Source organism: Mytilus edulis, unplaced genomic scaffold, assembly GCF_963676685.1.
Source record: "Mytilus edulis unplaced genomic scaffold, xbMytEdul2.2 SCAFFOLD_1493, whole genome shotgun sequence".
Taxonomy (NCBI): domain Eukaryota; kingdom Metazoa; phylum Mollusca; class Bivalvia; order Mytilida; family Mytilidae; genus Mytilus; species Mytilus edulis.
The window spans coordinates 1-24,104 of NW_027268050.1; the positions used below are offsets into that span (position 1 = coordinate 1).

At 36.3% G+C, this 24,104-nt stretch overlaps 17 non-coding genes across 17 annotated transcripts; all 17 read right to left on the minus strand.

Moving 5' to 3' along the window:
* Nucleotides 1–91: 91 nt before the first annotated feature.
* Nucleotides 92–213, minus strand: LOC139506728 (5S ribosomal RNA). The gene has a single exon (XR_011660313.1). It is a non-coding gene; the product is annotated as a 5S ribosomal RNA (ribosomal RNA).
* A 1,990-nt stretch (nucleotides 214–2,203) lies between these two features.
* LOC139506723 (5S ribosomal RNA) lies at nucleotides 2,204–2,323 on the minus strand. Its single transcript, XR_011660308.1, has one exon. It is a non-coding gene; the product is annotated as a 5S ribosomal RNA (ribosomal RNA).
* Nucleotides 2,324–2,464: 141 nt separating this feature from the next.
* On the minus strand, nucleotides 2,465–2,581 carry LOC139506727 (5S ribosomal RNA). Its single transcript, XR_011660312.1, has one exon. It is a non-coding gene; the product is annotated as a 5S ribosomal RNA (ribosomal RNA).
* A 1,992-nt stretch (nucleotides 2,582–4,573) lies between these two features.
* LOC139506714 (5S ribosomal RNA) lies at nucleotides 4,574–4,692 on the minus strand. Its single transcript, XR_011660300.1, has one exon. It is a non-coding gene; the product is annotated as a 5S ribosomal RNA (ribosomal RNA).
* A 141-nt stretch (nucleotides 4,693–4,833) lies between these two features.
* LOC139506718 (5S ribosomal RNA) lies at nucleotides 4,834–4,953 on the minus strand. Its single transcript, XR_011660304.1, has one exon. It is a non-coding gene; the product is annotated as a 5S ribosomal RNA (ribosomal RNA).
* A 1,997-nt stretch (nucleotides 4,954–6,950) lies between these two features.
* LOC139506721 (5S ribosomal RNA) lies at nucleotides 6,951–7,068 on the minus strand. Its single transcript, XR_011660307.1, has one exon. It is a non-coding gene; the product is annotated as a 5S ribosomal RNA (ribosomal RNA).
* Nucleotides 7,069–7,211: 143 nt separating this feature from the next.
* Nucleotides 7,212–7,331, minus strand: LOC139506720 (5S ribosomal RNA). Its single transcript, XR_011660306.1, has one exon. It is a non-coding gene; the product is annotated as a 5S ribosomal RNA (ribosomal RNA).
* Nucleotides 7,332–9,326: 1,995 nt separating this feature from the next.
* LOC139506726 (5S ribosomal RNA) lies at nucleotides 9,327–9,445 on the minus strand. The gene has a single exon (XR_011660311.1). It is a non-coding gene; the product is annotated as a 5S ribosomal RNA (ribosomal RNA).
* Nucleotides 9,446–9,586: 141 nt separating this feature from the next.
* LOC139506719 (5S ribosomal RNA) lies at nucleotides 9,587–9,706 on the minus strand. The gene has a single exon (XR_011660305.1). It is a non-coding gene; the product is annotated as a 5S ribosomal RNA (ribosomal RNA).
* A 1,995-nt stretch (nucleotides 9,707–11,701) lies between these two features.
* Nucleotides 11,702–11,820, minus strand: LOC139506729 (5S ribosomal RNA). The gene has a single exon (XR_011660314.1). It is a non-coding gene; the product is annotated as a 5S ribosomal RNA (ribosomal RNA).
* A 141-nt stretch (nucleotides 11,821–11,961) lies between these two features.
* LOC139506724 (5S ribosomal RNA) lies at nucleotides 11,962–12,079 on the minus strand. Its single transcript, XR_011660309.1, has one exon. It is a non-coding gene; the product is annotated as a 5S ribosomal RNA (ribosomal RNA).
* A 1,995-nt stretch (nucleotides 12,080–14,074) lies between these two features.
* On the minus strand, nucleotides 14,075–14,193 carry LOC139506730 (5S ribosomal RNA). Its single transcript, XR_011660315.1, has one exon. It is a non-coding gene; the product is annotated as a 5S ribosomal RNA (ribosomal RNA).
* A 143-nt stretch (nucleotides 14,194–14,336) lies between these two features.
* LOC139506731 (5S ribosomal RNA) lies at nucleotides 14,337–14,455 on the minus strand. The gene has a single exon (XR_011660316.1). It is a non-coding gene; the product is annotated as a 5S ribosomal RNA (ribosomal RNA).
* Nucleotides 14,456–16,448: 1,993 nt separating this feature from the next.
* Nucleotides 16,449–16,567, minus strand: LOC139506715 (5S ribosomal RNA). The gene has a single exon (XR_011660301.1). It is a non-coding gene; the product is annotated as a 5S ribosomal RNA (ribosomal RNA).
* Nucleotides 16,568–16,709: 142 nt separating this feature from the next.
* LOC139506716 (5S ribosomal RNA) lies at nucleotides 16,710–16,828 on the minus strand. Its single transcript, XR_011660302.1, has one exon. It is a non-coding gene; the product is annotated as a 5S ribosomal RNA (ribosomal RNA).
* A 1,996-nt stretch (nucleotides 16,829–18,824) lies between these two features.
* On the minus strand, nucleotides 18,825–18,942 carry LOC139506725 (5S ribosomal RNA). Its single transcript, XR_011660310.1, has one exon. It is a non-coding gene; the product is annotated as a 5S ribosomal RNA (ribosomal RNA).
* A 142-nt stretch (nucleotides 18,943–19,084) lies between these two features.
* On the minus strand, nucleotides 19,085–19,203 carry LOC139506717 (5S ribosomal RNA). Its single transcript, XR_011660303.1, has one exon. It is a non-coding gene; the product is annotated as a 5S ribosomal RNA (ribosomal RNA).
* Nucleotides 19,204–24,104: the final 4,901 nt, after the last annotated feature.

The window sequence follows — 24,104 nt, forward strand, 5'->3', positions numbered from 1 at the left end:
ACAAAATTTATATAAAATAGATTTTTTTCAGAAGCAAAACTTTACAATAATAATATGTTTGGTAGAAATTCAAAATTATAGGTACAAAAAATGTCTACAAACACCCGGTATTCCCAGGCGGTCACCCATCCAAGTACTAACCGGGGCTCGACGTTGCTTAACTTCGGTGATCGGACGAGAACCGGGTGTTTTCAACGTGATATGGTCGTAGACACAGAAGTGTTAAAATTTTTGATATATAAAGTTAGGAAGTAAAGCAATTTTGAACAGATCTAGAATTTGTATAAAAAAAAGATTTTTTTCAGGTTTAAGATAGAAGCAAAACTAAATACTTACTGCACGATCCAGAGTGGAAGATAGTAAAACTTAGCAAGTACACATGGACTTTATAGTAAAAAAAAATTGCAGAGAAGAAAGAGAGATTAGAATATGGGACAAGCTGTATTTTATTTGTGACTAATACCATGCAACAATTTCAGACTCTTTTTGAAAAAATTTGGTAGCCCTTAAAAGGCTGTTTAAGCTTTAAAAGCATCATGATGCTTCCTTCATTTACTTCTTCTTTGGTGTCTTTGCCTTCTTTGGTTTAGCTGCAGCCTTTGTCTTCTTGGAGATTTTGTGGCTTTCTTTGCAGATTTGGCAGCAGGTTTTGCAGCAGTTTCTTTGCAGCTGGTTTCTTTGCTTTTGGTTTAGCTGCTTTCTTTTCACCTGCTGGTTTCTTTGCTGCAGGTTCTTTGCGGCAGTCTTTTTGGTAGGTGTCTTTGCCTTCTTTGGCTTGGCGGCTTTAGGTTTAACTACTTTCTTTGCTGGTTTCTTAGCTGGTTTAGCCACTTCCCCAATCTTAAAGCTTCCAGAAGCGCCGGTACCCTTCGACTGTTTCAAGCTATTGCTCTTCACTCCTGATTTCAGAGCTAACTTCAAGTGAGTGTTGACTGTTTTTGCATCGCTACCAACGCTGAAGTTTGCTAAGATATACTTAAGGATGGCTTGACGGCTGGAGCCTCCACGCTCTTTCAAAGCAGATATAGCCTTTCCGACCATCTCGCTGTATTTTGGATGAGTAGCTACTTTCTTTGGTTTAGCTGCAGCTTTCTTCTTTGGTGACTTAGCTGGGTCTTTACTACTGGTGCTGGTGCGTCTGACATTTTGCGGCTTTGGTTGTTGAACGATGTGTGCGAATGAACGACAGATTACAATGATATGCAATTCGCACTGACACAGAGTGTAATTATCTATCTAACGCGGGACCTCGACGAGAGCACCCTTAAACTTTCATGACAATCTAATTCAAACAGATCGACAAGAAAATCTGTGTGCTTGTTCGACAAGTTTTAATCATTTGTTTCAAATAAATTGTACTTTTTGATATATAAATCATACACGAAAATCTTCAGCAGGAATTTTTCTTTCAGAATATGTCATAAGAATTAAACAAAATACCACGAGTGAAGAAATATTTACGATTAATGTACAACTTGTCAATTTCTCTCGTGCGATTCTTCCTCAGGAAAACGTGTTGTATTATTTCACAAAAACTAGATTGTGCCGTAAAACTGATATACATTTGTAGTAAAATCATTTCTTTATATGTTTTTGCTTTCAGATATACGTAGAAATAAAGAGACTTCCCAGAAATTTAGATTTTGCCTTCGATATGAAAGCACACAAAGATGGCAAACTTCGAAACCGGGACTTCCTTGACCGAGATGAAAGACGTTTCAAATATTCGAATTTTTTACTAGAACTTTACAAGATATAATTAGTATTTATTGTTTATTATTTGTTTTTGCTATAATGATTTTTTTTTAGCTGATCAGAATCCTTTCAGAAAAATAGTGAATCATATATGCCCTGGTAAAAAAAAAGAGGCGATTTCAAATGACGACAAATGGCGGATACCATATTATCACAGACGACCTTTACGAGACCTAATTTAAAAAAAAAGAAATATATGTAGCCACATGCATGTGAAGGAGTGGAATTCTTAAGTGTATCTAACTTGACTTGCATGTATTTCACGTAAAAATATTTCACCATGCAGATGGGTATTGAAAAATAAATAAATTTATGAATGATTTATTTTCTGTTTTCTTCATTCATTGATAGCTAGATATGTTGAATATTACATCCAAGTAAATTAGTTAAAAAAAAATCATACAACAATTATGTTTGGTAGGAATGCAAAATTATAAGTAAAAAAAAATGTCTACAACACCCGGTATTCCCAGGCGGTCACCCCATCCAAGTACTAACCGGGCTCGACGTTGCTTAACTTCGGTGATCGGACGAGAACCGGTGTTTTCAACGTGATATGGTCGTAGACACAGAAGTGTTAAATTTTTTGATATATAAGTTAGGTAGTAGCATTTTTGAACAAAATTTATATAAAATAGATTTTTTTCAGAAGCAAAACTTTACAATAATAATATGTTTGGTAGAAATTCAAAATTATAGGTACAAAAAATGTCTACAACACCCGGTATTCCCAGGCGGTCACCCATCCAAGTACTAACCGGGCTCGACGTTGCTAACTTCGGTGATCGGACGAGAACCGGTGTTTCAACGTGATATGGTCGTAGACACAGAAGTGTTAAAATTTTTGATATATAAAGTTAGGAAGTAAAGCAATTTTGAACAGATCTAGAATTTGTATAAAAAAAGATTTTTTTCAGGTTTAAGATAGAAGCAAAACTAAATACTTACTGCACGATCCAGAGTGGAAGATAGTAAACTTAGCAAGTACACATGGACTTTATAGTAAAAAAAAATTGCAGAGAAGAAAGAGAGATTTAGAATATGGACAAGCTGTATTTTATTTGTGACTAATACCATGCAACAATTTCAGACTCTTTTTGAAAAAATTTGGTAGCCCTTAAAAGGGCTGTTTAAGCTTTAAAAGCATCATGATGCTTCCTTCATTTACTTCTTCTTTGGTGTCTTTGCCTTCTTGGTTTAGCTGCAGCCTTTGTCTTCTTGGGAGATTTTGTGGCTTTCTTTGCAGATTTGGCAGCAGGTTTTGCAGCAGGTTTCTTTGCAGCCTGGTTTCTTTGCTTTTGGTTTAGCTGCTTTCTTTTCACCTGCTGGTTTCTTTGCTGCAGGTTTCTTTGCGGCAGGTCTTTTTGGTAGGTGTCTTTGCCTTCTTTGGCTTGGCGGCTTTAGGTTTAACTACTTTTCTTTGCTGGTTTCTTAGCTGGTTTAGCCACTTCCCCAATCTTAAGCTTCCAGAAGCGCCGGTACCCTTCGACTGTTTCAAGCTATTGCTCTTCACTCCTGATTTCAGAGCTAACTTCAAGTGAGTGTTGACTGTTTTTGCATCGCTACCAACGCTGAAGTTTGCTAAGATATACTTAAGGATGGCTTGACGGCTGGAGCCTCACGCTCTTTCAAAGCAGATATAGCCTTTCCGACCATCTCGCTGTATTTTGGATGAGTAGCTACTTTCTTTGGTTTAGCTGCAGCTTTCTTCTTTGGTGACTTAGCTGGGTCTTTACTACTGGTGCTGGTGCGTCTGACATTTTGCGGCTTTGGTTGTTGAACGATGTGTGCGAATGAACGACAGATTACAATGATATGCAATTCGCACTGACACAGAGTGTAATTATCTATCTAACGCGGACCTCGACGAGAGCACCCTTAAACTTTCATGACAATCTAATTCAAACAGATCGACAAGAAAATCTGTGTGCTTGTTCGACAAGTTTTAATCATTTGTTTCAAATAAATTGTACTTTTTGATATATAAATCATACACGAAAATCTTCAGCAGGAATTTTTTCTTTCAGAATATGTCATAAGAATTAAACAAAATACCACGAGTGAAGAAATATTTACGATTAATGTACAACTTGTCAATTTCTCTCGTGCGATTCTTCCTCAGAAAACGTGTTGTATTATTTCACAAAAACTAGATTGTGCCGTAAAACTGATATACATTTGTAGTAAAATCATTTCTTTATATGTTTTTGCTTTCAGATATACGTAGAAATAAAGAGACTTCCCAGAAATTTAGATTTTGCCTTCGATATGAAAGCACACAAAGATGGCAAACTTCGAAACGGGACTTCCTTGACCGAGATGGAAAGACGTTTCAAATATTCGAATTTTTTACTAGAACTTTACAAGATATAATTAGTATTTATTGTTTATTATTTGTTTTTGCTATAATGATTTTTTTTTAGCTGATCAGAATCCTTTCAGAAAAATAGTGAATCATATATGCCCTGGTAAAAAAAAAAGAGGCGATTTCAAATGACGACAAATGGCGGATACCATATTATCACAGACGACCTTTACGAGACCTAATTTAAAAAAAAGAAATATATGTAGCCACATGCATGTGGAAGGAGTGGAATTCTTAAGTGTATCTAACTTGACTTGCATGTATTTCACGTAAAAATATTTCACCATGCAGATGGGTATTGAAAAATAAATAAATTTATGAATGATTTATTTTCTGTTTTCTTCATTCATTGATAGCTAGATATGTTGAATATTACATCCAAGTAAATTAGTTAAAAAAAAATCATACAACAATTATGTTTGGTAGGAATGCAAAATTATAAGTAAAAAAAAATGTCTACAACACCCGGTATTCCCAGGCGGTCACCCATCCAAGTACTAACCGGGCTCGACGTTGCTTAACTTCGGTGATCGGACGAGAACCGGTGTTTTCAACGTGATATGGTCGTAGACACAGAAGTGTTAAATTTTTTGATATATAAGGTTAGGTAGTAGCATTTTTGAACAAAATTTATATAAAATAGATTTTTTTCAGAAGCAAAACTTTACAATAATAATATGTTTGGTAGAAATTCAAAATTATAGGTACAAAAATGTCTACAACACCCGGTATTTCCCAGGCGGTCACCCATCCAAGTACTAACCGGGCTCGACGTTGCTTAACTTCGGTGATCGGACGAGAACCGGTGTTTTCAACGTGATATGGTCGTAGACACAGAAGTGTTAAAATTTTTGATATATAAAGTTAGGAAGTAAAGCAATTTTGAACAGATCTAGAATTTGTATAAAAAAAAGATTTTTTTCAGGTTTAAGATAGAAGCAAAACTAAATACTTACTGCACGATCCAGAGTGGAAGATAGTAAAACTTAGCAAGTACACATGGACTTTATAGTAAAAAAAAATTGCAGAGAAGAAAGAGAGATTTAGGAATATGGGACAAGCTGTATTTTATTTGTGACTAATACCATGCAACAATTTCAGACTCTTTTTGAAAAAATTTGGTAGCCCTTAAAAGGGCTGTTTAAGCTTTAAAAGCATCATGATGCTTCCTTCATTTACTTCTTCTTTGGTGTCTTTGCCTTCTTTGGTTTAGCTGCAGCCTTTGTCTTCTTGGGAGATTTTGTGGCTTTCTTTGCAGATTTGGCAGCAGGTTTTGCAGCAGGTTTCTTTGCAGCTGGTTTCTTTGCTTTTGGTTTAGCTGCTTTCTTTTCACCTGCTGGTTTCTTTGCTGCAGGTTTCTTTGCGGCAGTCTTTTTGGTAGGTGTCTTTGCCTTCTTTGGCTTGGCGGCTTTAGGTTTAACTACTTTCTTTGCTGGTTTCTTAGCTGGTTTAGCCACTTCCCCAATCTTAAAGCTTCCAGAAGCGCCGGTACCCTTCGACTGTTTCAAGCTATTGCTCTTCACTCCTGATTTCAGAGCTAACTTCAAGTGAGTGTTGACTGTTTTTGCATCGCTACCAACGCTGAAGTTTGCTAAGATATACTTAAGGATGGCTTGACGGCTGGAGCCTCCACGCTCTTTCAAAGCAGATATAGCCTTTCCGACCATCTCGCTGTATTTTGGATGAGTAGCTACTTTCTTTGGTTTAGCTGCAGCTTTCTTCTTTGGTGACTTAGCTGGGGTCTTTACTACTGGTGCTGGTGCGTCTGACATTTTGCGGCTTTGGTTGTTGAACGATGTGTGCGAATGAACGACAGATTACAATGATATGCAATTCGCACTGACACAGAGTGTAATTATCTATCTAACGCGGACCTCGACGAGAGCACCCTTAAACTTTCATGACAATCTAATTCAAACAGATCGACAAGAAAATCTGTGTGCTTGTTCGACAAGTTTTAATCATTTGTTTCAAATAAATTGTACTTTTTGATATATAAATCATACACGAAAATCTTCAGCAGGAATTTTTCTTTCAGAATATGTCATAAGAATTAAACAAAATACCACGAGTGAAGAAATATTTACGATTAATGTACAACTTGTCAATTTCTCTCGTGCGATTCTTCCTCAGAAAACGTGTTGTATTATTTCACAAAAACTAGATTGTGCCGTAAAACTGATATACATTTGTAGTAAAATCATTTCTTTATATGTTTTTGCTTTCAGATATACGTAGAAATAAAGAGACTTCCCAGAAATTTAGATTTTGCCTTCGATATGAAAGCACACAAAGATGGCAAACTTCGAAACCGGGACTTCCTTGACCGAGATGAAAGACGTTTCAAATATTCGAATTTTTTACTAGAACTTTACAAGATATAATTAGTATTTATTGTTTATTATTTGTTTTTGCTATAATGATTTTTTTTTTAGCTGATCAGAATCCTTTCAGAAAAATAGTGAATCATATATGCCCTGGTAAAAAAAAAAGAGGCGATTTCAAATGACGACAAATGGCGGATACCATATTATCACAGACGACCTTTACGAGACCTAATTTAAAAAAAAGAAATATATGTAGCCACATGCATGTGGAAGGAGTGGAATTCTTAAGTGTATCTAACTTGACTTGCATGTATTTCACGTAAAAATATTTCACCATGCAGATGGGTATTGAAAAATAAATAAATTTATGAATGATTTATTTTCTGTTTTCTTCATTCATTGATAGCTAGATATGTTGAATATTACATCCAAGTAAATTAGTTTAAAAAAAATCATACAACAATTATGTTTGGTAGGAATGCAAAATTATAAGTAAAAAAAAATGTCTACAACACCCGGTATTCCCAGGCGGTCACCCATCCAAGTACTAACCGGGCTCGACGTTGCTTAACTTCGGTGATCGGACGAGAACCGGTGTTTCAACGTGATATGGTCGTAGACACAGAAGTGTTAAATTTTTTTGATATATAAGGTTAGGTAGTAGCATTTTTGAACAAAATTTATATAAAATAGATTTTTTTCAGAAGCAAAACTTTACAATAATAATATGTTTGGTAGAAATTCAAAATTATAGGTACAAAAAATGTCTACAACACCCGGTATTCCCAGGCGGTCACCCATCCAAGTACTAACCGGGGCTCGACGTTGCTTAACTTCGGTGATCGGACGAGAACCGGTGTTTTCAACGTGATATGGTCGTAGACACAGAAGTGTTAAAATTTTTGATATATAAAGTTAGGAAGTAAAGCAATTTTGAACAGATCTAGAATTTGTATAAAAAAAAGATTTTTTTCAGGTTTAAGATAGAAGCAAAACTAAATACTTACTGCACGATCCAGAGTGGAAGATAGTAAAACTTAGCAAGTACACATGGACTTTATAGTAAAAAAAAATTGCAGAGAAGAAAGAGAGATTTAGAATATGGGACAAGCTGTATTTTATTTGTGACTAATACCATGCAACAATTTCAGACTCTTTTTGAAAAAATTTGGTAGCCTTAAAAGGGCTGTTTAAGCTTTAAAAGCATCATGATGCTTCCTTCATTTACTTCTTCTTTGGTGTCTTTGCCTTCTTTGGTTTAGCTGCAGCCTTTGTCTTCTTGGGAGATTTTGTGGCTTTCTTTGCAGATTTGGCAGCAGGTTTTGCAGCAGGTTTCTTTGCAGCTGGTTTCTTTGCTTTTGGTTTAGCTGCTTTCTTTTCACCTGCTGGTTTCTTTGCTGCAGGTTTCTTTGCGGCAGTCTTTTTGGTAGGTGTCTTTGCCTTCTTTGGCTTGGCGGCTTTAGGTTTAACTACTTTCTTTGCTGGTTTCTTAGCTGGTTTAGCCACTTCCCCAATCTTAAAGCTTCCAGAAGCGCCGGTACCCTTCGACTGTTTCAAGCTATTGCTCTTCACTCCTGATTTCAGAGCTAACTTCAAGTGAGTGTTGACTGTTTTTGCATCGCTACCAACGCTGAAGTTTGCTAAGATATACTTAAGGATGGCTTGACGGCTGGAGCCTCCACGCTCTTTCAAAGCAGATATAGCCTTTCCGACCATCTCGCTGTATTTTGGATGAGTAGCTACTTTCTTTGGTTTAGCTGCAGCTTTCTTCTTTGGTGACTTAGCTGGGGTCTTTACTACTGGTGCTGGTGCGTCTGACATTTTGCGGCTTTGGTTGTTGAACGATGTGTGCGAATGAACGACAGATTACAATGATATGCAATTCGCACTGACACAGAGTGTAATTATCTATCTAACGCGGACCTCGACGAGAGCACCCTTAAACTTTCATGACAATCTAATTCAAACAGATCGACAAGAAAATCTGTGTGCTTGTTCGACAAGTTTTAATCATTTGTTTCAAATAAATTGTACTTTTTGATATATAAATCATACACGAAAATCTTCAGCAGGAATTTTTCTTTCAGAATATGTCATAAGAATTAAACAAAATACCACGAGTGAAGAAATATTTACGATTAATGTACAACTTGTCAATTTCTCTCGTGCGATTCTTCCTCAGAAAACGTGTTGTATTATTTCACAAAAACTAGATTGTGCCGTAAAACTGATATACATTTGTAGTAAAATCATTTCTTTATATGTTTTTGCTTTCAGAATATACGTAGAAATAAAGAGACTTCCCAGAAATTTAGATTTTGCCTTCGATATGAAAGCACACAAAGATGGCAAACTTCGAAACCGGGACTTCCTTGACCGAGATGAAAGACGTTTCAAATATTCGAATTTTTTTACTAGAACTTTACAAGATATAATTAGTATTTATTGTTTATTATTTGTTTTTGCTATAATGATTTTTTTTTAGCTGATCAGAATCCTTTCAGAAAAATAGTGAATCATATATGCCCTGGTAAAAAAAAAGAGGCGATTTCAAATGACGACAAATGGCGGATACCATATTATCACAGACGACCTTTACGAGACCTAATTTAAAAAAAAGAAATATATGTAGCCACATGCATGTGGAAGGAGTGGAATTCTTAAGTGTATCTAACTTGACTTGCATGTATTTCACGTAAAAATATTTCACCATGCAGATGGGTATTGAAAAATAAATAAATTTATGAATGATTTATTTTCTGTTTTCTTCATTCATTGATAGCTAGATATGTTGAATATTACATCCAAGTAAATTAGTTAAAAAAAAATCATACAACAATTATGTTTGGTAGGAATGCAAAATTATAAGTAAAAAAAAATGTCTACAACACCCGGTATTCCCAGGCGGTCACCCATCCAAGTACTAACCGGGCTCGACGTTGCTTAACTTCGGTGATCGGACGAGAACCGGTGTTTTCAACGTGATATGGTCGTAGACACAGAAGTGTTAAATTTTTTGATATATAAGGTTAGGTAGTAGCATTTTTGAACAAAATTTATATAAAATAGATTTTTTTCAGAAGCAAAACTTTACAATAATAATATGTTTGTAGAAATTCAAAATTATAGGTACAAAAAATGTCTACAACACCCGGTATTCCCAGGCGGTCACCCATCCAAGTACTAACCGGGCTCGACGTTGCTTAACTTCGGTGATCGGACGAGAACCGGTTGTTTTCAACGTGATATGGTCGTAGACACAGAAGTGTTAAAATTTTTGATATATAAAGTTAGGAAGTAAAGCAATTTTGAACAGATCTAGAATTTGTATAAAAAAAAGATTTTTTTCAGGTTTAAGATAGAAGCAAAACTAAATACTTACTGCACGATCCAGAGTGGAAGATAGTAAAACTTAGCAAGTACACATGGACTTTATAGTAAAAAAAAATTGCAGAGAAGAAAGAGAGATTTAGAATATGGGACAAGCTGTATTTTATTTGTGACTAATACCATGCAACAATTTCAGACTCTTTTTGAAAAAATTTGGTAGCCCTTAAAAGGGCTGTTTAAGCTTTAAAAGCATCATGATGCTTCCTTCATTTACTTCTTCTTTGGTGTCTTTGCCTTCTTTGGTTTAGCTGCAGCCTTTGTCTTCTTGGGAGATTTTGTGGCTTTCTTTGCAGATTTGGCAGCAGGTTTTGCAGCAGGTTTCTTTGCAGCTGGTTTCTTTGCTTTTGGTTTAGCTGCTTTCTTTCACCTGCTGGTTTCTTTGCTGCAGGTTTCTTTGCGGCAGTCTTTTTGGTAGGTGTCTTTGCCTTCTTTGGCTTGGCGGCTTTAGGTTTAACTACTTTCTTTGCTGGTTTTCTTAGCTGGTTTAGCCACTTCCCCAATCTTAAAGCTTCCAGAAGCGCCGGTACCCTTCGACTGTTTCAAGCTATTGCTCTTCACTCCTGATTTCAGAGCTAACTTCAAGTGAGTGTTGACTGTTTTTGCATCGCTACCAACGCTGAAGTTTGCTAAGATATACTTAAGGATGGCTTGACGGCTGGAGCCTCCACGCTCTTTCAAAGCAGATATAGCCTTTCCGACCATCTCGCTGTATTTTGGATGAGTAGCTACTTTCTTTGGTTTAGCTGCAGCTTTCTTCTTTGGTGACTTAGCTGGGGTCTTTACTACTGGTGCTGGTGCGTCTGACATTTTGCGGCTTTGGTTGTTGAACGATGTGTGCGAATGAACGACAGATTACAATGATATGCAATTCGCACTGACACAGAGTGTAATTATCTATCTAACGCGGACCTCGACGAGAGCACCCTTAAACTTTCATGACAATCTAATTCAAACAGATCGACAAGAAAATCTGTGTGCTTGTTCGACAAGTTTTAATCATTTGTTTCAAATAAATTGTACTTTTTGATATATAAATCATACACGAAAATCTTCAGCAGGAATTTTTCTTTCAGAATATGTCATAAGAATTAAACAAAATACCACGAGTGAAGAAATATTTACGATTAATGTACAACTTGTCAATTTCTCTCGTGCGATTCTTCCTCAGAAAACGTGTTGTATTATTTCACAAAAACTAGATTGTGCCGTAAAACTGATATACATTTGTAGTAAAATCATTTCTTATATGTTTTTGCTTTCAGATATACGTAGAAATAAAGAGACTTCCCAGAAATTTAGATTTTGCCTTCGATATGAAAGCACACAAAGATGGCAAACTTCGAAACCGGGACTTCCTTGACCGAGATGAAAGACGTTTCAAATATTCGAATTTTTTACTAGAACTTTACAAGATATAATTAGTATTTATTGTTTATTATTTGTTTTTGCTATAATGATTTTTTTTTAGCTGATCAGAATCCTTTCAGAAAAATAGTGAATCATATATGCCCTGGTAAAAAAAAAAAGAGGCGATTTCAAATGACGACAAATGGCGGATACCATATTATCACAGACGACCTTTACGAGACCTAATTTAAAAAAAAGAAATATATGTAGCCACATGCATGTGGAAGGAGTGGAATTCTTAAGTGTATCTAACTTGACTTGCATGTATTTCACGTAAAAAATATTTCACCATGCAGATGGGTATTGAAAAATAAATAAATTTATGAATGATTTATTTTCTGTTTTCTTCATTCATTGATAGCTAGATATGTTGAATATTACATCCAAGTAAATTAGTTAAAAAAAATCATACAACAATTATGTTTGGTAGGAATGCAAAATTATAAGTAAAAAAAAATGTCTACAACACCCGGTATTCCCAGGCGGTCACCCATCCAAGTACTAACCGGGCTCGACGTTGCTTAACTTCGGTGATCGGACGAGAACCGGTGTTTTCAACGTGATATGGTCGTAGACACAGAAGTGTTAAATTTTTGATATATAAGGTTAGGTAGTAGCATTTTTGAACAAAATTTATATAAAATAGATTTTTTTCAGAAGCAAAACTTTACAATAATAATATGTTTGGTAGAAATTCAAAATTATAGGTACAAAAAATGTCTACAACACCCGGTATTCCAGGCGGTCACCCATCCAAGTACTAACCGGGCTCGACGTTGCTTAACTTCGGTGATCGGACGAGAACCGGTGTTTTCAACGTGATATGGTCGTAGACACAGAAGTGTTAAAATTTTTGATATATAAAGTTAGGAAGTAAAGCAATTTTGAACAGATCTAGAATTTGTATAAAAAAAAGATTTTTTCAGGTTTAAGATAGAAGCAAAACTAAATACTTACTGCACGATCCAGAGTGGAAGATAGTAAAACTTAGCAAGTACACATGGACTTTATAGTAAAAAAAAATTGCAGAGAAGAAAGAGAGATTTAGAATATGGGACAAGCTGTATTTTATTTGTGACTAATACCATGCAACAATTTCAGACTCTTTTTGAAAAAATTTGGTAGCCCTTTAAAAGGGCTGTTTAAGCTTTAAAAGCATCATGATGCTTCCTTCATTTACTTCTTCTTTGGTGTCTTTGCCTTCTTTGGTTTAGCTGCAGCCTTTGTCTTCTTGGGAGATTTTGTGGCTTTCTTTGCAGATTTGGCAGCAGGTTTTGCAGCAGGTTTCTTTGCAGCTGGTTTCTTTGCTTTTGGTTTAGCTGCTTTCTTTTCACCTGCTGGTTTCTTTGCTGCAGGTTTCTTTGCGGCAGTCTTTTTGGTAGGTGTCTTTGCCTTCTTTGGCTTGCGGCTTTAGGTTTAACTACTTTCTTTGCTGGTTTCTTAGCTGGTTTAGCCACTTCCCCAATCTTAAAGCTTCCAGAAGCGCCGGTACCCTTCGACTGTTTCAAGCTATTGCTCTTTCACTCCTGATTTCAGAGCTAACTTCAAGTGAGTGTTGACTGTTTTTGCATCGCTACCAACGCTGAAGTTTGCTAAGATTATACTTAAGGATGGCTTGACGGCTGGAGCCTCCACGCTCTTTCAAAGCAGATATAGCCTTTCCGACCATCTCGCTGTATTTTGGATGAGTAGCTACTTTCTTTGGTTTAGCTGCAGCTTTCTTCTTTGGTGACTTAGCTGGGGTCTTTACTACTGGTGCTGGTGCGTCTGACATTTTGCGGCTTTGGTTGTTGAACGATGTGTGCGAATGAACGACAGATTACAATGATATGCAATTCGCACTGACACAGAGTGTAATTATCTATCTAACGCGGACCTCGACGAGAGCACCCTTAAACTTCATGACAATCTAATTCAAACAGATCGACAAGAAAATCTGTGTGCTTGTTCGACAAGTTTTAATCATTTGTTTCAAATAAATTGTACTTTTTGATATATAAATCATACACGAAAATCTTCAGCAGGAATTTTTCTTTCAGAATATGTCATAAGAATTAAACAAAATACCACGAGTGAAGAAATATTTACGATTAATGTACAACTTGTCAATTTCTCTCGTGCGATTCTTCTCAGAAAACGTGTTGTATTATTTCACAAAAACTAGATTGTGCCGTAAAACTGATATACATTTGTAGTAAAATCATTTCTTTATATGTTTTTGCTTTCAGATATACGTAGAAATAAAGAGACTTCCCAGAAATTTAGATTTTGCCTTCGATATGAAAGCACACAAAGATGGCAAACTTCGAAACCGGGACTTCCTTGACCGAGATGAAAGACGTTTCAAATATTCGAATTTTTTACTAGAACTTTACAAGATATAATTAGTATTTATTGTTTATTATTTGTTTTTGCTATAATGATTTTTTTTTAGCTGATCAGAATCCTTTCAGAAAAATAGTGAATCATATATGCCCTGGTAAAAAAAAAAAGAGGCGATTTCAAATGACGACAAATGGCGGATACCATATTATCACAGACGACCTTTACGAGACCTAATTTAAAAAAAAGAAATATATGTAGCCACATGCATGTGGAAGGAGTGGAATTCTTAAGTGTATCTAACTTGACTTGCATGTATTTCACGTAAAAATATTTCACCATGCAGATGGGTATTGAAAAATAAATAAATTTATGAATGATTTATTTTCTGTTTTCTTCATTCATTGATAGCTAGATATGTTGAATATTACATCCAAGTAAATTAGTTAAAAAAAAATCATACAACAATTATGTTTGGTAGGAATGCAAAATTATAAGTAAAAAAAAATGTCTACAACACCCGGTATTCCCAGGCGGTCACCCATCCAAGTACTAACCGGGCTCGACGTTGCTTAACTTCGGTGATCGGACGAGAACCGGTGTTTTCAACGTGATATGGTCGTAGACACAGAAGTGTTAAATTTTTTGATATATAAGGTTAGGTAGTAGCATTTTTGAACAAAATTTATATAAAATAGATTTTTTTCAGAAGCAAAAACTTTACAATAATAATATGTTTGGTAGAAATTCAAAATTATAGGTACAAAAAATGTCTACAACACCCGGTATTCCCAGGCGGTCACCCATCCAAGTACTAACCGGGCTCGACGTTGCTTAACTTCGGTGATCGGACGAGAACCGGTGTTTTCAACGTGATATGGTCGTAGACACAGAAGTGTTAAAATTTTTGATATATAAAGTTAGGAAGTAAAGCAATTTTGAACAGATCTAGAATTTGTATAAAAAAAAGATTTTTTTCAGGTTTAAGATAGAAGCAAAACTAAATACTTACTGCACGATCAGAGTGGAAGATAGTAAAACTTAGCAAGTACACATGGACTTTATAGTAAAAAAAAATTGCAGAGAAGAAAGAGAGATTTAGAATATGGGACAAGCTGTATTTTATTTGTGACTAATACCATGCAACAATTTCAGACTCTTTTTGAAAAATTTGGTAGCCCTTAAAAGGGCTGTTTAAGCTTTAAAAGCATCATGATGCTTCCTTCATTTACTTCTTCTTTGGTGTCTTTGCCTTCTTTGGTTTAGCTGCAGCCTTTGTCTTCTTGGGAGATTTTGTGGCTTTCTTTGCAGATTTGGCAGCAGGTTTTGCAGCAGGTTTCTTTGCAGCTGGTTCTTTGCTTTTGGTTTAGCTGCTTTCTTTTCACCTGCTGGTTTCTTTGCTGCAGGTTTCTTTGCGGCAGTCTTTTTGGTAGGTGTCTTTGCCTTCTTTGGCTTGGCGGCTTTAGGTTTAACTACTTTCTTTGCTGGTTTTCTTAGCTGGTTTAGCCACTTCCCCAATCTTAAAGCTTCCAGAAGCGCCGGTACCCTTCGACTGTTTCAAGCTATTGCTCTTCACTCCTGATTTCAGAGCTAACTTCAAGTGAGTGTTGACTGTTTTTGCATCGCTACCAACGCTGAAGTTTGCTAAGATATACTTAAGGATGGCTTGACGGCTGGAGCCTCCACGCTCTTTCAAAGCAGATATAGCCTTTCCGACCATCTCGCTGTATTTGGATGAGTAGCTACTTTCTTTGGTTTAGCTGCAGCTTTCTTCTTTGGTGACTTAGCTGGGGTCTTTACTACTGGTGCTGGTGCGTCTGACATTTTGCGGCTTTGGTTGTTGAACGATGTGTGCGAATGAACGACAGATTACAATGATATGCAATTCGCACTGACACAGAGTGTAATTATCTATCTAACGCGGACCTCGACGAGAGCACCCTTAAACTTTCATGACAATCTAATTCAAACAGATCGACAAGAAAATCTGTGTGCTTGTTCGACAAGTTTTAATCATTTGTTTCAAATAAATTGTACTTTTTGATATATAAATCATACACGAAAATCTTCAGCAGGAATTTTTCTTTCAGAATATGTCATAAGAATTAAACAAAATACCACGAGTGAAGAAATATTTACGATTAATGTACAACTTGTCAATTTCTCTCGTGCGATTCTTCCGTCAGAAAACGTGTTGTATTATTTCACAAAAACTAGATTGTGCCGTAAAACTGATATACATTTGTAGTAAAATCATTTCTTTATATGTTTTTGCTTTCAGATATACGTAGAAATAAAGAGACTTCCCAGAAATTTAGATTTTGCCTTCGATATGAAAGCACACAAAGATGGCAAACTTCGAAACCGGGACTTCCTTGACCGAGATGAAAGACGTTTCAAATATTCGAATTTTTTACTAGAACTTTACAAGATATAATTAGTATTTATTGTTTATTATTTGTTTTTGCTATAATGATTTTTTTTTAGCTGATCAGAATCCTTTCAGAAAAATAGTGAATCATATATGCCCTGGTAAAAAAAAAAGAGGCGATTTCAAATGACGACAAATGGCGGATACCATATTATCACAGACGACCTTTACGAGACCTAATTTAAAAAAAAGAAATATATGTAGCCACATGCATGTGGAAGGAGTGGAATTCTTAAGTGTATCTAACTTGACTTGCATGTATTTCACGTAAAAATATTTCACCATGCAGATGGGTATTGAAAAATAAATAAATTTATGAATGATTTATTTTCTGTTTTCTTCATTCATTGATAGCTAGATATGTTGAATATTACATCCAAGTAAATTAGTTAAAAAAAAATCATACAACAATTATGTTTGGTAGGAATGCAAAATTATAAGTAAAAAAAAATGTCTACAACACCCGGTATTCCCAGGCGGTCACCCATCCAAGTACTAACCGGGCTCGACGTTGCTTAACTTCGGTGATCGGACGAGAACCGGTGTTTTCAACGTGATATGGTCGTAGACACAGAAGTGTTAAATTTTTTGATATATAAGGTTAGGTAGTAGCATTTTTGAACAAAATTTATATAAAATAGATTTTTTTCAGAAGCAAAACTTTACAATAATAATATGTTTGGTAGAAATTCAAAATTATAGGTACAAAAAATGTCTACAACACCCGGTATTCCCAGGCGGTCACCCATCCAAGTACTAACCGGGCTCGACGTTGCTTAACTTCGGTGATCGGACGAGAACCGGTGTTTTCAACGTGATATGGTCGTAGACACAGAAGTGTTAAAATTTTTGATATATAAAGTTAGGAAGTAAAGCAATTTTGAACAGATCTAGAATTTGTATAAAAAAAAGATTTTTTTCAGGTTTAAGATAGAAGCAAAACTAAATACTTACTGCACGATCCAGAGTGGAAGATAGTAAAACTTAGCAAGTACACATGGACTTTATAGTAAAAAAAAATTGCAGAGAAGAAAGAGAGATTTAGAATATGGGACAAGCTGTATTTTATTTGTGACTAATACCATGCAACAATTTCAGACTCTTTTTGAAAAAATTTGGTAGCCCTTAAAAGGGCTGTTTAAGCTTTAAAAGCATCATGATGCTTCCTTCATTTACTTCTTCTTTGGTGTCTTTGCCTTCTTTGGTTTAGCTGCAGCCTTTGTCTTCTTGGGAGATTTTGTGGCTTTCTTTGCAGATTTGGCAGCAGGTTTTGCAGCAGGTTTCTTTGCAGCTGGTTTCTTTGCTTTTGGTTTAGCTGCTTTCTTTTCACCTGCTGGTTTCTTTGCTGCAGGTTTCTTTGCGGCAGTCTTTTTGGTAGGTGTCTTTGCCTTCTTTGGCTTGGCGGCTTTAGGTTTAACTACTTTCTTTGCTGGTTTCTTAGCTGGTTTAGCCACTTCCCCAATCTTAAAGCTTCCAGAAGCGCCGGTACCCTTCGACTGTTTCAAGCTATTGCTCTTCACTCCTGATTTCAGAGCTAACTTCAAGTGAGTGTTGACTGTTTTTGCATCGCTTACCAACGCTGAAGTTTGCTAAGATATACTTAAGGATGGCTTGACGGCTGGAGCCTCCACGCTCTTTCAAAGCAGATATAGCCTTTCCGACCATCTCGCTGTATTTTGGATGAGTAGCTACTTTCTTTGGTTTAGCTGCAGCTTTCTTCTTTGGTGACTTAGCTGGGTCTTTACTACTGGTGCTGGTGCGTCCTGACATTTTGCGGCTTTGGTTGTTGAACGATGTGTGCGAATGAACGACAGATTACAATGATATGCAATTCGCACTGACACAGAGTGTAATTATCTATCTAACGCGGACCTCGACGAGAGCACCCTTAAACTTTCATGACAATCTAATTCAAACAGATCGACAAGAAAATCTGTGTGCTTGTTCGACAAGTTTTAATCATTTGTTTCAAATAAATTGTACTTTTTGATATATAAATTCATACACGAAAATCTTCAGCAGGAATTTTTCTTTCAGAATATGTCATAAGAATTAAACAAAATACCACGAGTGAAGAAATATTTACGATTAATGTACAACTTGTCAATTTCTCTCGTGCGATTCTTCCTCAGAAAACGTGTTGTATTATTTCACAAAACTAGATTGTGCCGTAAAACTGATATACATTTGTAGTAAAATCATTTCTTTATATGTTTTTGCTTTCAGATATACGTAGAAATAAAGAGACTTCCCAGAAATTTAGATTTTGCCTTCGATATGAAAGCACACAAAGATGGCAAACTTCGAAACCGGGACTTCCTTGACCGAGATGAAAGACGTTTCAAATATTCGAATTTTTTACTAGAACTTTACAAGATATAATTAGTATTTATTGTTTATTATTTGTTTTTGCTATAATGATTTTTTTTTAGCTGATCAGAATCCTTTCAGAAAAATAGTGAATCATATATGCCCTGGTAAAAAAAAAAGAGGCGATTTCAAATGACGACAAATGGCGGATACCATATTATCACAGACGACCTTTACGAGACCTAATTTAAAAAAAAGAAATATATGTAGCCACATGCATGTGGAAGGAGTGGAATTCTTAAGTGTATCTAACTTGACTTGCATGTATTTCACGTAAAAATATTTCACCATGCAGATGGGTATTGAAAAATAAATAAATTTATGAATGATTTATTTTCTGTTTTCTTCATTCATTGATAGCTAGATATGTTGAATATTACATCCAAGTAAATTAGTTAAAAAAAAATCATACAACAATTATGTTTGGTAGGAATGCAAAATTATAAGTAAAAAAAAATGTCTACAACACCCGGTATTCCAGGCGGTCACCCATCCAAGTACTAACCGGGCTCGACGTTGCTTAACTTCGGTGATCGGACGAGAACCGGTGTTTTCAACGTGATATGGTCGTAGACACAGAAGTGTTAAATTTTTTGATATATAAGGTTAGGTAGTAGCATTTTTGAACAAAATTTATATAAAATAGATTTTTTTCAGAAGCAAAACTTTACAATAATAATATGTTTGGTAGAAATTCAAAATTATAGGTACAAAAAATGTCTACAACACCCGGTATTCCCAGGCGGTCACCCATCCAAGTACTAACCGGGCTCGACGTTGCTTAACTTCGGTGATCGGACGAGAACCGGTGTTTTCAACGTGATATGGTCGTAGACACAGAAGTGTTAAAATTTTTGATATATAAAGTTAGGAAGTAAGCAATTTTGAACAGATCTAGAATTTGTATAAAAAAAAGATTTTTTTCAGGTTTAAGATAGAAGCAAAACTAAATACTTACTGCACGATCCAGAGTGGAAGATAGTAAAACTTAGCAAGTACACATGGACTTTATAGTAAAAAAAAATTGCAGAGAAGAAAGAGAGATTTAGAATATGGGACAAGCTGTATTTTATTTGTGACTAATACCATGCAACAATTTCAGACTCTTTTTGAAAAAATTTGGTAGCCCTTAAAAGGGCTGTTTAAGCTTTAAAAGCATCATGATGCTTCCTTCATTTACTTCTTCTTTGGTGTCTTTGCCTTCTTTGGTTTAGCTGCAGCCTTTGTCTTCTTGGGAGATTTTGTGGCTTTCTTTGCAGATTTGGCAGCAGGTTTTGCAGCAGGTTTCTTTGCAGCTGGTTTCTTTGCTTTTGGTTTAGCTGCTTTCTTTTCACCTGCTGGTTTCTTTGCTGCAGGTTTCTTTGCGGCAGTCTTTTTGGTAGGTGTCTTTGCCTTCTTTGGCTTGGCGGCTTTAGGTTTAACTACTTTCTTTGCTGGTTTCTTAGCTGGTTTAGCCACTTCCCCAATCTTAAAGCTTCCAGAAGCGCCGGTACCCTTCGACTGTTTCAAGCTATTGCTCTTCACTCCTGATTTCAGAGCTAACTTCAAGTGGAGTGTTGACTGTTTTTTGCATCGCTACCAACGCTGAAGTTTGCTAAGATATACTTAAGGATGGCTTGACGGCTGGAGCCTCCACGCTCTTTCAAAGCAGATATAGCCTTTCCGACCATCTCGCTGTATTTTGGATGAGTAGCTACTTTCTTTGGTTTAGCTGCAGCTTTCTTCTTTGGTGACTTAGCTGGGGTCTTTACTACTGGTGCTGGTGCGTCTGACATTTGCGGCTTTGGTTGTTGAACGATGTGTGCGAATGAACGACAGATTACAATGATATGCAATTCGCACTGACACAGAGTGTAATTATCTATCTAACGCGGACCTCGACGAGAGCACCCTTAAACTTTCATGACAATCTAATTCAAACAGATCGACAAGAAAATCTGTGTGCTTGTTCGACAAGTTTTAATCATTTGTTTCAAATAAATTGTACTTTTTGATATATAAATCATACGGTATTCAACCCATATTGTTAAAATCTACGAGAGCACACGAAAATAATCATATTCCTACATTCTTGCGCGGAAAAAAAAAATTGTTACAAAAGCTGAGACGATCATGAGTTTGATCTGAAATCACTTCTCCATAATATTAAGTTTTGGTGTACGGCATCCTTGTTTCCTCTCAGATATAACAACTTGTTCAATAAACAATGTTTAGGAGTTAAATATAAGTTTAGCCGTATCGTTCAGGATGCCGAACCGGAAATAATCCCAAGAGGTTAAATGAAAGAAGTCCGTTTCATATAATCTCAACCAATCAATTACCGACCTTGCAAGGGCTGTATAGCCAGTCAAGGTTGTTAAAAACTTCCATTTGTTGTCCAGTCACGCCTCAGTCAGTACAGTTAAACGGATGTGTTTGGTCAGCTCATAATTATCTGCAAACAACAATAGGTCATTGCATTGAAAAACATAACGAATTAATTATGGATTTCATGAACCTAGAGATATCAATAACGCTGTACCCTCCAAGTCTGCTCCAAAACGATGTGGGAGTGTTTGATTGTCCCGGCAACGTCTGAGGTCACTGTATTTTCATATTGTCTTCTTCTTAGATATGGTAGTTAAACAGTCAATAATGAGTACTCAATACTTGTGCGTTACGTAGGTCACGTTGGTAATGTATTTACAATAAAAGATCAAAGATCAAAAAGAAAATACGGTGCATGCTGTACAGTTGGTGCAGGATAAAACATTCCATCATCTAGGTAACCAGTGACTCGAAAGCTTCAATGGTGGGATCTTTCACTGTTCCAGGCTACTACTGTTCTTGGAAAGAATGAGATTTGTAGTAGTCATGTCTTGGGCTGAAGATGGTGTCTTCTCAGGTAAGTATCTGTTGAAATTGCTACTAGTCCATTTACAATTTTGTAAAATAGGCATAATCTGATGTTCACTCTTCGTTGGTATAGAGGTATCCTGTTAAGCTTGCTTATCATGCTTGTGACACTCGATTTGTTACTGCAGTCGTTGAAAATATAGCGAGCTACTCTTCTTTGTACCCGCTCTATTTTGTCTATATTTTCTTGCGTATAGGGATACCACATGTCTGCGCCGTATTCCACTCTTGGTCTTATAAGTGCGTTGACAGCATTGGTTTTTGTTTGTTGTGGAGATTTTTTAGGGTTTCTGCTGAGCATCCTTTGTGCTTGGTTTGCACTGGCTACACTGTTGTTATGTGTAAGTTCCAGCTTAGGTCATCTTTGATGGTAATTCCTAAGTATTTCGTGTCTGTGACTGCTGCTAGCTGTTTCCCATGAATGTAATAGGGTTCTTTTATGGGGTTTTTAGATCTTGTTAGGTGCATGACGTTACATTTGCTGACATTAAATTCCATTTTCCGTTTCTGTTCCCATTTCGTCAGTGTTGGTTGTCAGATCTTTTTGTAGAATGGCTTGATCTTTATGGCAGTTCTAATCGGCCGGTAGATGGTGCAATCATCAGCAAAAAAGCGGATTGTTGACTGTATATTATCAGTGATGTCATTGATGAAGATAAGGAAAAAGACAGGTCCAAGTACACTGCCTTGGCATACTCCAGATGTTACTCCCACTTTGTCCGAATACTTATTTTCCAGTACAACTGTCTGTGTTCTGTTGTCTAAAAATGCTGTGATCCAGGTTTGATTTTTCCCTCTTATCCCATAGTGTCTAAGCTTGTGTAGCAAGCGTGGATGGCTGACTTTATCAAATGCCTTTGCAAAGTCCAGGACTATCATATCTGTTTGTGTTTTTAAGTCCATTGTACATGCAAGATCATGTATCAGGCCTATGAGATGGTGTCTCGCACGATCTCTTACTCCGTGTTGGAATTCGGATAGTATTTTATTATTTCTAGATGTTTTATGACGTTGGATACTACGATGTGCTCCATTAGCTTGCAAAGGATGCAGGTTAGTGAGAGAGGCCTATAGTTTGCTGGTTCATGGCGTGGGTCCTTTCTTGTAGATTGGACAGACAAATGCGTGTTTCCAGTCTGTTGGTTTTTTCCTAGAAACATAGTTTTATTGAACAAGCAAGTGTCTTGCAGCTAGTTCATGATGGTGTTCTTTCAGTATTTTTGGGTTGAGTTGGTCTTGCCCACTTGCGTTGTTAGGATTGAGTTCTTTCAGCAGGTTTTCTACTCCATTTATTGTGATGTTGAAGTCATTCGTGGTGTTGAAGTTTTTATTTATCATATTTGGCACTCACTTCAGTAAACACTGATGGGAACTGATGGTTTGATGAGGGTAGTAATTTCCTTTACCGTTAGGCGTGAAACGGTCATTTTCGGCTACCGTTAGTGTCAAATTGATTAAAATTTTACCGTGATTCGTCAACATATCCTTATCGTGATTCGTCAGATGTCTCTTAGTAATAATTATCGTTATTTTTCGGGAAAAAATTAACGTGATTCGTCAACCTAATTCGATTTTGTATCGTCTAAAAGAAAGTACTCATTTTATCGTCATGCACCAAAAATTATCGTTAACGTCATATGGCAAGAATTCTTAATCGTCATTCGTCATGAAGGTACCCCCATAACACCCTCTTTAATGTGTTTGCCTTTGTCAACTGTGTCATTTGATGTTTGTCCTTAATGTTTCAATGTAGTCCGAGATTACTCTGACGTCCAACGGCTGTTTTGCCAGACAAGCTGGCGCCGTGGGACCTCGGACTAGTTTCAATGGTGGGACTCCAGCTGTTTCTTTCCTCATGCATTTTAAAAAAGAGAAAAAAATCTTGGATTTGGTTTATCATCCGGTGCTACGGTGTTTGATACATACTTCCAGTAGCATTTTCGTGTTTCTTTTTTGTACTAGATGTTTCGGGCTTTTATATGCTGTTCTCATTTTAATTAGATTGATTTTCCCGTTATCTACTCTTTTTTTTTTAAATTTTGTTGTATAATCGCTCTTTTCCTCATTATCCTACGCAATTCTATGATTATCCAAGGGCATCCATGTTGATTTGTAATTTTTCTCTGTGGTGTGTGCTTGGTAGTAAGTTTATGTGTCTCATCTTTAAATTCCTCCCACATTATGTTTATATCTGACTATTTTGATGGTTTATGATAAAGTCGTTTCCAAAATTATTTGCTTCTGCTTTCAAGGTCTCAAAGTCTGCTTTCTTATATTGGTATACTTTTCTTGGTGTCTGATTTTCTTTGATTGGTGTTGTTGTTGCTTCGGCATAAACAATATCATGATCTGAAATCCCTGGACAGACTTCAGTTCTGTATATTGTTGAAGGTTTGTTTGTAAGAAAGAGGTCCAATGTGTTGTTTCCTCCAGTCGGTTGGTTTACTAGTTGTACCAGGCTGTTATGTGATCTATAAAGTCTTGATGTATTTCTGTGTTTTACCATCTTCTTTGACTTGAGCTATAGATCTTTCCACTCTATGTACGGTAGGTTAAAATCCCCTCCTACCCATACTGTCTGGTTTTTAAAACTAGTCTGCTTTCTCCGAGTTCTTCTTTATTTCGGGTATATAGTTGATGTCTGTTGTATGTGAATGGTATCTATAAAAAGTTTATTACCTGAGGGCAATGTCATTTTTGCCCATATTGTCTCAGCATTACTCTTAAGCTCTACTGCTTCTACACTCACGAATGTGTTTTTGATGGTTACAAACACTCCGCCGTGTTTATCGGATTGTCTATCCTTTCTGTTTACATTCCCTTTGAATTTATCAGGGAATAT